This window comes from Cebus imitator, unplaced genomic scaffold (assembly GCF_001604975.1).
Source record: "Cebus imitator isolate Cc_AM_T3 unplaced genomic scaffold, Cebus_imitator-1.0 Scaffold47, whole genome shotgun sequence".
In the NCBI taxonomy this organism is placed as follows: domain Eukaryota; kingdom Metazoa; phylum Chordata; class Mammalia; order Primates; family Cebidae; genus Cebus; species Cebus imitator.
Genome location: NW_016107362.1, coordinates 195,557 through 206,376, shown reverse-complemented (window position 1 = coordinate 206,376; position 10,820 = coordinate 195,557). Strand labels below are relative to the sequence as shown.

Here is a 10,820-nt window from a genome sequence, read left to right as displayed (position 1 = left end):
TTTTTTGAGACAGAGTCTCGCTCTGTCACCAGGCTGGAGTGCAGTGGTGCAGTCTTGGCTCACTGCAACCTTCACCTCCCGGTTTCAAACGTTCCTCCTGCCTCAGCCTCCCAAGTAGCTGGGACTACAGGTATGCGCTACCACGCCCAGCTAATTTTTGTATTTTTCGTAGAGACAGGGTTTCACCATGTTGGCAAAGATGGTCTCCATTTCCTGACCTTGTGATCCACCCGCCTCGGCCTCCCAAAATGCTGGGATTACAGGCATGAGCCACTGCGCCCAGCTGCAGAATGTTTTTTAAGGTCATCTTCTGTTTGTGCAACTTCAGGCAAAAAGACCAACAAAATAATGGACTTCATTAAGGACAGTACTGCAAAAGGGACAGAAAACACTATCCTTTCCTGAACAAAAATATGGTCTGAACTAACACCTGAATAACACAATGAATCAACCACAGCAAGATCTGGAAGAAGAGTACTGAAGCCCCAAGGTAAAGCAAGTGCAAAGGCCCTACAGCAATAACCAGCTTGGCAAGTTCCAGGAACAATAACATAAGTGGGGTTGGAATACACAAAGAAACTCATGTGGCCAGGTTCCAGGGTACTAAACTAAGTAGAAGGATACAAAGTAAGATAAGACAGGAAGGCAGCGGCAAACCTGTAGTGCCTGGCAAGCTTTGGTAGAGTTTGGATTTTATTCTGAATATGGATGGGAGACTTTCAACAAGGGAGTGTCAAGGTAGTTTACATTTTAAAGGATTTCTTAAACTGGTAAGGGAAATGCACAATAAAAGTCAAAGCAGAAGCAAGGAGACCAGGAGTTGCTGCAATAGATTAGAGATGAAGATACCCTGCCTGGCAAAGGTGATGGCAGTAGGGATGGGAAGAAGTGGACAAACCTAGATCATATACTGAACACTATAATTTAAGCCAAATTGCAGAAAAATAAACTAAGTTGTATAATGAGTAGTAAACGTCTAGGACTAATCATATAAGAGACGCAAAATGAAAACGGAGATTTAAAGGTTTTAGGTAAGTTTATGAGACTCAAACCCAAAATAGGTTATTGGCAGATTTAAGATAGTTCATGGTATGTACTTATCCTTTGAAGTTGAGATGAAGCAGACATTTCCTTCCATAGCAGGCTCTTTTGGTGCCAACTGGTAAAGCACTGGACCAAATGGGCACACACCAAGACTCAATGCATATTAAGTGTGATGTGGGCCAGGTGAAGTGGCTCACGCCTGTAATCCCAGCACTGTGGGAGGCCAAGGTGGGCAGACCACTTGAGGTCAGGCGTCTGACATCAGCCTGGCCAACATGGTGAAACCCCAACTCTACTAAAAATACAAAAATTAATTGGGCGTGATGGTGTGTGCCTGTAATCCCAGCTACTCAGGAGGTTGAGGTTGGAGAATCATTTGAACCTGGGAGGCGGAGGCTGCAGTGAGCTGAGATCCACCACTGCACTCCAGCCTACACGATAGAGCAAGACGCCCATCTCCCCCCCCAAAAAAAAAAAAAAAAAAAAAGGTGTGATATGTAAAGTTAAAATCTTCTAGGACCTTACTGCCTGGCGCCTGAACAGCTAATCAGCATTTGGAACAGAGTATAACTATGACATAGAACTAAATATCACCCGAATCAAACCACTGAGTTAGCAAAAACGATTTAAACTTTGATATCATCAATTCCAGCTGTGCTTTCTTTCCCAAGAGCCAAACAAGTGAGGCCTTACTTTGCCATGCAATGCATATTAATTTTTCTTTTTTTTCTTTTTTTGAGACAGAGTTTTGCTCTTGTTGCCCACGCTGGAGTGCAACGTATGGCATGATCTCGGCTCACTGCAATCTCTGCCTCCCGGGTTCAAATGATTCTCCTGCCTCTGCCTTCCCCGTAGCTAGGATTCAGACATATACCAGCATGCCCAGCTAATTTTGTATTTTTAGTAAAGACAAGGTTTCTCCATGTTGGTCAGGCTGGTCTCAAAAACTCCCAACCTCAGGTGATCCACCCTCCTTGGCCTCCCCAAAGTGCTGGGATTACAGGCGTGAGCCACCACGAATGGCCTAATTTCTTAAAGTTTACATTATCATAGAGATTTGTGAGGAAACCTTTTAAAACCATGCTTTTAATGATTATGGTTTGGCAAACATAGAGTGGTCCCCCATTATCCAAAAGGGATACATTCAAAGAAACCCCAGTGGGCTGGGCCTGGTGGCTCGTCATGCCTGTAATCCTAGCATTTTGGGAGGCCAAGGCCAGAAGATCACTCAAGCTCAAAGTCTGAGACCAGCCTGGGCAACACAGTGAGATCTCATCTCTATTAAATTTCAAAATTTAAAAATAATGAAACAAAGACCCCTCCAGTGGATGCCTGAAGCCCATATAGTACAGAACCCTATATAGAGAGAGAGGCTATGTTTTTTCCCTATACATACCTATGATAAAATTTATAAATTAGGCACAGTAAGAGATTGACAATAGTTAACAATACAACAGTTATAACAATATATCATCATAAAATTTATGTAAATGTGGTCTCTCAAAATATGATTCTATTTTCGAACTGCGGTTGACCACAGAAACGGAAACCCCTGAAAGTGAAACCACGGATAAGGCGGCACTACTGTAAAGTGAATACTCCCTAAAATTTAAGGTCTAAAGTCCGTATGTGCAAAACTTCAAATTATTACTCAAAAAACAGAATGTGAAAAAAGCAAGTTACGTACTGAAAGCATATGGGGTGTGATAGCATATTTGTATAAAATATACAAATTCAAAAAAGTAGTTTAGAAGGGTATAAACTAACATTTTGGTGATCTTTGGGTGGCAGGATTATTGATTTTTCTTTTATCCTATCTGCTTTTATCAACATTTTCTCTATTACAAAGTATTTCGTATAGCCAAAAATATTAGTTATAGGCTAGCATAAAAAGTAAAAAGCTGAAAAAAGAGAACTTCAATAAAATTTTCCTTCTAAATCAGGATTCCAACTGCGATAGTAAGAAAAAGGATCTCACTGGCAAACACTGGAGAAAAGATTCATTAAGAGGTCCATGCTATGCCATAAGGACATACCCTTCAAGGAAATAATCTAAATTCCTAACTCTTCCTGGATTTGATAAGGAGCAATTGACCATCAGGTACTGTTGTTGTTCTTTCTTGCTGTTGACCACAGAAACACTTCAATTAATGAGTTTTGGGGGCGGGGGTGGTCTTTTTAAAAACCATGTTAGAAAAAAAAAAAGGACAAAAAAGGGCTTCTGTCGTGAGTGGCACACGTAGAGTAACTCGATTGCTCTTCGTGCGGAATCGACATCAAGAGATTTCGGAAGCATAATTTTTTGGTATTTGGGCAGCTGGTGATCGTTGGTCCCGGCGCCCTTTAAAAAAAAAAAAAAAAAAGGACAAAAGGACTTAGTTTTCTGGTCGGTCGCAGTGCTGTCAAGGGCCGCGGAAAGCGGCAAGTTCGGAGCAGGCTACACTAAAGGAATCTGCGCGGCCGGCCACCCTAAGTGGAAGGGAATGCAAGCTTCCTGCAACCTCCACAGCGCTAGGCAGCGAGGATGCCTCCTAAGAGTCTCAAGACTCCAACACCTGGAAGGTCTTACGCTTTCCAAGTTCTAGTATGTACAGCTGCCAACTGTTTCTGACAATAACATACAAAAACTGGATGATCTCTTCTGCAAATGTAGCTATTACTTGCGTAGAGCTCATCCGACTCTCTCGATGCAAAACTAACACATTCTATTAAGGCCACAGCCTCGGTTTGCCAACTGGGGCAACTGAAAACATCCTACTGACTCTCCACAGCCAACAAACCATCTTGGCTAAAATCTCAGCACATATAAACAGCCACTTTGGGTAAGTCTGCCTTTAAACAGCAACACGGGACTTCGAATACAGCCGGTAACCAGTTTATCACACACTATTAGTTCCAATAAAGAGTACTGCTACCTCTGTACTGTCAACCTTGGTTCCACTTACTGAACAAACAGAAAAAGGGGATCCTTTAAATTCGCGACACAATAGCGGCTTAAAAGCTCTCGCTTTCCGGGTGGCAGCGTTTTCGTCTTATTTATCACAACAAAGGACGCATCCCAGTGACTTCACCGCACCCAGAAAAGGCTAGGAAGTCGGGAAAACAAGATAGTGTGGATTTCGGGATTTGTGAGTTTTTCCTTCCAGCTCCGACTCTCTTTTTACTCCACGATACGCCTCCACCCGAGTCGCCTATCTGATCCTAAAAATAAAACCACCCGTGGCTACCGTGCCCTTTCCTGCCAAGCCCCGACTCAGACTTCCTCCAGAGAAAGCTAAATTGCAGGCTTTTCGCGGCAGGGGGGAGGGGGGCGCAGGCTCGGCAGTAGCGGAGCTTCTCCCGGTGCAGACTCGCCAGCCCGGCCCAGGAACCGCCGAGCTGGAGAAACAGCCCGGTTCCGCCGCAGCCGCCGCAGTCCCCGTGAGCCTGAGGAGCCCCTAGTTAAAACTGGGGCGAAGGGAGGGTGGGCCAGCAAACGCTGGTGGGAGAGGGGGAGACACTCACCCGCCCAGACAACAACCGATGGGGCGGGGAGGATGGGGGCCGGGACCGAGGCTCGGCAGAAAGACCGCCTGGAGCTTCCGGAAGGCTGCGGCTGCTCCGGACGTCGCTGCCGCTGCCGCTGCCGCTCCTGGCCGCCAGCTTCCTCCCCCTCCTCTGTTTTGATTCGAGTGACCACGTCACTCTTAGCCACGAGACCCGGATCTGCCGGCTCCCAAGGGCGGCAGCGCAACAGATAGCAACGCCTGGAGACTCCAGCAACCCCGCCTATCGAGCATGCGCACGACCAGCACCTGCCCTGTGCGTCCGGGGAAGCCTGGCAGGCGCCAGCGGCTTCGGGCGCCTACGCCACGCTGTGCGTGGGGGCGCGGAGCGCGGGGGATGTAGTTCCGGTTGGGAGGGGCGTGGCTGAGAACTGTGAAGGAAACGGGGCGAGGCCGGGTGTCTGTGGAAATCTTCCGTAGCCTCTGTTTCTTCGTGGGCGGAGAGCGTTCTCTAATGTGTCTCCCTTTGCCTGAGCTAAAGGTTTAACTCGACAGAATCTTTAGAATACTTTGGTAGAGGTAGACGTGGTTAGAAATTGATGTCTGTTGAGACAGGATACCCCTGTAGAGTGTTTTAGGTCACTCAGGCCCGGATGGAAATTGGAGCTGAAGATTACAAAAATGTGTCAAATGTGGCAGTTATTGATCCCCTTTACTCTAACATTTTTGCACCGGAAGGTTGACCAAAATTAAGTTCAACAGGAACATTAAAGTGATTAGGTGGTCAGGCTTGGCGGCTCACGCCCGTAATCCCAGCACTTTGGGAGGCCGAGGTTGACGGATCACTTGAGGTCAGTAGTGTGAGACCAGCCTGACCAACATGGTGAAAGCTGGTATCTACTAAAAACACAAAAATTAGCCGGGCGTAGTGGTGCCTGGCTGTAGTCCCAGCTGCTCTGCAGGCTGAGAGGGAGGTTGCAATGAGCTGAGATCGCGCCACTGCACTCTAGCCTGGGTGATAGACCTGCCTCAAACTAAATAATTAAAGTGAGTATGTGACCAAAGATGACTTGTTGGTTAGGAGATGGTGGGGAAGTAGGAGGGAACGCTGTGGCTAGGCATTCAGCCTGCCCAAGTCTTCGTTGCTTTGGTTGTAGAGCTGGAATAAGGGTGCTGTGTGTGCCTGAACAATCTTCTTTTTAGACGAAATTGATGCTGCGTACTCTCCCATTCTAGCCTCTCAGTCTCCCTGCTAAACTTTTGGGTCCCCGGAAATTTCCCAATTTGGCAAAATGTAAAACTGTATTGTTTTCTTAGAGCCTTGAATTGGCAAGCTTTAATTAGAATGGGACAAGTGGCGAAGTGAAAGTGAGTCCCAAAGATTTCACAAAAATGCCTCTTTGTCAGTCTTGACGGAGAGGTGAAAGCTGCAAGCTTTCTTGTTCTGATTTAATGACCTTTTCACCTACGCAGACTTCCACCTCAGCTATTTGGTTAATTACTCCTCAACAAGCTGAATCCACTTTCCCCAAATTAGTATAATTTACAAGAGCTTTTTAATTAAAGTGGATATTGAACACAGGTAAAGGTTTCTACAAAATTAAAGGTTTCTGGTAAAACTTGAAGTGTTTCCCAGTTAACTAATTACAAGTAGGTACAAAGAAAAAAAGATTTTGGCCCTTTATCTGCAATCTTGAACTCTGCTTACTTGGATTCAGAGTTTGAGATGGATTCTGGTGACCTAATGAGCTGACACTGTACCAGAGGGTCTTTAATTTGTGGAACTCTAAACAAAATTTTTTATGCTTGAGTGCACCCATATGCACATATGTGTTTGAGGACACAGCTGTTTTTAAGAGAACAGTGTGGTACAAAACTAGAATTGTACTGGGTGTTGCAAAATTCTCAGTACTTTTTTTTTTTGAGATAGGGTCTTGCTGTGTTGCCCAGGTTGGAATGTAGAAATGTGGTGGTACCATCATAGCTTACTACAGCTTTGAACTCCTGGGTTGAAGTGATCCTCCCATCTCAGCCTCCCGAGTAGCTAGGACTACAGACTCATGCCACCACACTGAGCTAATTTTTTTTTATTCGTTATAGAGATGGGGTCTTGCTATATTGTTAAGGCTGATCTTGAACTCCTGGTCTCAAGTGATTCTCCTGTTTCAGCCCCCCAAAGTGTTGGGATTACAGGCATGGGTCACTGTGCCCACCCAGTACTTGCTTTATAAAGTAAATTACAGGAAAACCAAGATATTAGTGTTGTACTGGATCGAGCGTAGAAAGCACCAAGACAAAAGTATGCCAGATTGCAGGGTCATTTATTATGCCGGCGACCACAGAGGACTCACGTCTCTCCAACCTGTGGCGTCAAAAGGAGGGTGCCAAGACTTTTTATACCTGAAAAACCACCTTGGGAATGGGGGTGAGGAGCGGGGATGGGGATGAAAAGGTTTCGGACATTCCAAGGGCTAGGGGATTCTGTGATTCACCTCCTGGGCGGAGACGAGGGCAGGGGTCTCCAGACATTCCAAGGGCCAGGGGACTTTTGTCATTCTGTTTGTTACTTCAGTGGTTTACAGAAGTCAAGATAAGCATTTATTTACACACAGATCTTAGTTATCCCGGGCTGCTTATTTTAGTTATTACCGGTAAGCAAAGGCTAGTAATTCTGGCACAATATCACATTAGGATTAGCCTGGCAAGGTGGCTTAAATGCCTGTAGTCTCAACTGCTCAGGAGGCAGAAGCAGGAGAATTGCTTGAACCCAAGAGTTGGAGGCTTTGAATAGCCACTGCACTCCAGCCTGGGCAACATAGCAAGACCTTGTCTCAGAGAAAAAAAAAAAAAAATGTTGGGATCCTTGGTAGCCAGGCTCTAAGATGACCCCCAAAGATTCTCACCTCTGATGGCCTGCACCAGCCCTTTGAATCAGGGCTACTGTGTTTTACCAAAAGAATACAGCCAAATGTGTGTGACTTCTGAGGCTAGATCACAAAGGCCCTGATTGCAGCTTTCCTTCTGATTCTCTTTGATTGCTTGCTCTGGGGGAAACCAATCTCCACACTACTCCACTTAAACAGCCCTATGAAGAGGTCTACATGGAGAGGAGAAAAAGCCTCCACCAACTTGCCAGCCATGTGAGTGAACTAACTTGATTGATCCTACAACCCTAATCAAGCATTCAGATGACTGTATCCCTGCCCAGTATCTGACTGTAAGTTCGTAAGAGCTAGAAGAGGCTAGCTCTTAGTCACAGACACTGATAGGTGGTATTATTATATGCTTTTTTGTCCTGATCTTTTTTTTTTAATTGTACTTCAGTTCTGGGGTACATGTGCAGAACATGCAGGTTTGTTCTGTGTATAGATATACACATGCCATGGTGGTTGGCTGCATCCATCACCCTGTCGTCTACATTAGGTATTTCTCCTAATGCTATCCCTCCTCTATCCCTCCACCCCCCGACAGTCCCTGGTGTGTGATGTTCCTCTCCCAGTGTCCATGTGTTCTCATTGTTCAACTCCCACTTATGAGTGAGAACATGCGGTGTTTGGTTTTCTTTTCCTGTGTTAGTTTGCTGAGAATGATGGTTTCCAGTTTCACCCATAAAAAAGTGTGATATGAACTCACCCTTTTTATGGGTGCATAGTATTCCATGGTGTATATATACCACATTTTCATTATCCAGTCTATCATTGATAGGCATTTGGGTTGGTTCCAAGTCTTTGCTGTTGTGAACAGTGCTGTAATAAACATACGTGTGCAAGTATCTTTATAGCAGAATGATTTATAATTCTTTGGGTGTATACCCAGTAATGGGATTGCTGGGTCCAATGGTATTTCTAGTTCTAGATCCTAGAGGAATCATCACACTGTCTTCCACAATGGTTGAACTAATGTACACTCCCACCAACAATGTAAAAGCATTCCTATTTCTCCACATCCTCTCCAGCTGTCTCCTGACTTTTTAATGATTGCCATTCTAACTGGCATGATATGGTACCTCAGTGTGGTTTTAATTTGCATTTCTCTAATGACCAGTGATGATGAGCTTTTTTTCATGTTTGTTGGCTGCATAAATGTTTCCTTTTGCGAAGTGCCTGTGCAACATGGTAGTTGCCCCATAAACCGCATACCTCGACCATACCTCAGCTTTCTGTTGAAACTTCTCTCTGTAACCCTAATGTGACAGGCAAGCAGTCCAAATCAACACCATTTTTGCCCCTGTGCCATTTTAAGAAAACCTAAGACTTGTAATAATAAGTAACTAAGGTCTGTAATTTTCCACCCTACCCAATGTGTAAACTAACGCTTATCTTGACTTCTGTGAACCACTTAAGTAACAATCAGAATGTCTAAAGTCCCCTGGCCCTCGGAATGTCCAAAGCCCCTTGCCCTCGCCTCCACCCAGGAGGTGGTTTACAGACATAAATGGTCTTGACACCTTCCTTTCGTGGCCACGGTTAGAGAAACGCGAGTCCTCTGTGGCCGCCGGCAATAAGGACCCTGTACAGGTATTGATCGACTTACCACCTATGCAACTTACGGCCATTCGACTTTACGACCACAATCGCTAGCCACGACTGCTCCACGTCTGGCAGCGCAAACATTGCCCAGCTGGGAGTACGACAGTGCGGACCAGCTTCTGGCAGCACTACCATCTCCACGTGCACCATTTCAACTGTACATATAGCCTACTCAACTTACGACCAAATCATGTTAGGACCGGTCCGCGGTCCCGACCATGGTCGTAAGTTGAGCACTAGCTGTAATTTGGCTTAGTCTTTGTCTCAGTGGTGATTTTGCGCTCCCTCGATTACACCACCTGTTCATGTCCTTTGCCCACTTTTTGATGGGGTTTGGTGTTTTTTTCTGTAAATTTGTTTAAGTTCATTGTAGGTTCTGGATATTAGCCCTTTGTCAGATGGGCAGACTGCAAAAATTTTCTCCCATTCTGTAGGCTGCCTGTTCACTCTGATGATGGTTTCTTTTGCTGTGCAGAAGTTCTATAGTTTAATTAGATCCCATTTGTCTATTTTGGCTTTTGTTGCCATTGCTTTAGGTGTTTTAGTCATGAATTCTCTGCCCATGCCTATGTCCTGAATGGTATTGCCTAGGTTTTCTTCTAGGGTTTTTATGGTTTTAGGTCTTATGTTTAAATCTTTAAAAAAAATATGTAACGCGACCGGGCGCGGTGGCTCAAGCCTGTAATCCCAGCACTTTGGGAGGCCGAGACAGGTGGATCATGAGGTCAAGAGATCAAGACCATCCTGGTCAACATGGTGAAACCCCGTCTCTACTAAAAATACAAAAAAAATTAGCTGGGCATGGTGGTGCGTGCCTATAATCCCAGCTACTCAGGAGGCTGAGGCAGGAGAATTGCTTGAACCCAGGAGGCGGAGGTTGCGGTGAGCTGAGATCGCGCCATGGCACTCCAGCCTGGGTAACATGAGTGAAACTCCGTCTCAAAAAAAATATATATATATGTAATGCTTCATGAATTTGTGTGTCATCCTTGTGCAGGGGCCATGCTAATCTTCTTTGCATCTTTCCAATTTTGGTATATGTGCTGCCAAAGCAAGCACTTGTCCTGATCTTTAAGTGCAGTTTTTCTTTTTTTATTCTTTCTTTCTTTCTTTTTTTTTTTTTAGACTGAGTCTTGCTCTGCTGCCCAGGCTGGGAGTACAGTAGTGCAATCTCCACTCACTGCAACTGCCACCTCCCAGGTTCAAGTGATTTCCTAGTTCAGCCTCCCTAGTAGCTGGGGTATTACAGGTGCACACCACCATGCCTCGCTAATTTTTATGTTTTTAGTAGACACGGGGTTTCACCATGTTGGCCAGGCTGGTCTCAAACTCTTGACCTCAGGTGATCCACCTGCCTCAGCCTCCCTAAGTGCTGGGATTACAGGCGTAAGCCACTGCACCCCACCCCTAAGTGTACTTTTTCTAAACTTTAAACAATGGAAGAACTAAAAATTTTGTAATTCTATATGTAAAGAACAACAGAATTCCTACCATAGAACTGAGAACATAGTAAACATTGAATAAATATTTGTTGAATGGACACAGAATTAAAAGAGAAATGCCAATTGGAAAATTTGGAACAAATACTGATAGATAAAGAAGAAATACCATAATATATGAAGGGCTCATATAAATCGATAGGGAAGATTAACGCCTGCCATACATGCATAGGTATAAAGTATGAACTGATGGTTCATGTCAGGTCTCCATATGCAAGCCTGGAGCCTGAATGTCAGGTCTCATATGCAAGCCTGGAGCCCGA

General features: G+C 45.0%; 1 protein-coding gene and 2 non-coding genes across 3 annotated transcripts in view; 1 reads left to right on the top strand and 2 right to left on the bottom strand.

The window, feature by feature from the left end:
* Positions 1 to 4,877, bottom strand: part of SMIM14 (small integral membrane protein 14) — a 77,982-nt gene extending 73,105 nt beyond the window's left edge. Inside the window, exon 1 of the mRNA XM_017527249.2 lies at positions 4,549 to 4,877. The gene's annotated coding sequence lies outside the window, so the exon portion shown is untranslated. The remainder of the gene's footprint in view (positions 1 to 4,548) is intronic.
* On the top strand, positions 3,255 to 3,388 carry LOC119471022. Its single transcript, XR_005200012.1, has one exon. It is a non-coding gene; the product is annotated as a U11 spliceosomal RNA (small nuclear RNA).
* A 5,133-nt stretch (positions 4,878 to 10,010) lies between the features above and the next one.
* LOC119471019 lies at positions 10,011 to 10,117 on the bottom strand. The gene has a single exon (XR_005200009.1). It is a non-coding gene; the product is annotated as a U6 spliceosomal RNA (small nuclear RNA).
* Between the last annotated feature and the right edge of the window lie 703 nt (positions 10,118 to 10,820).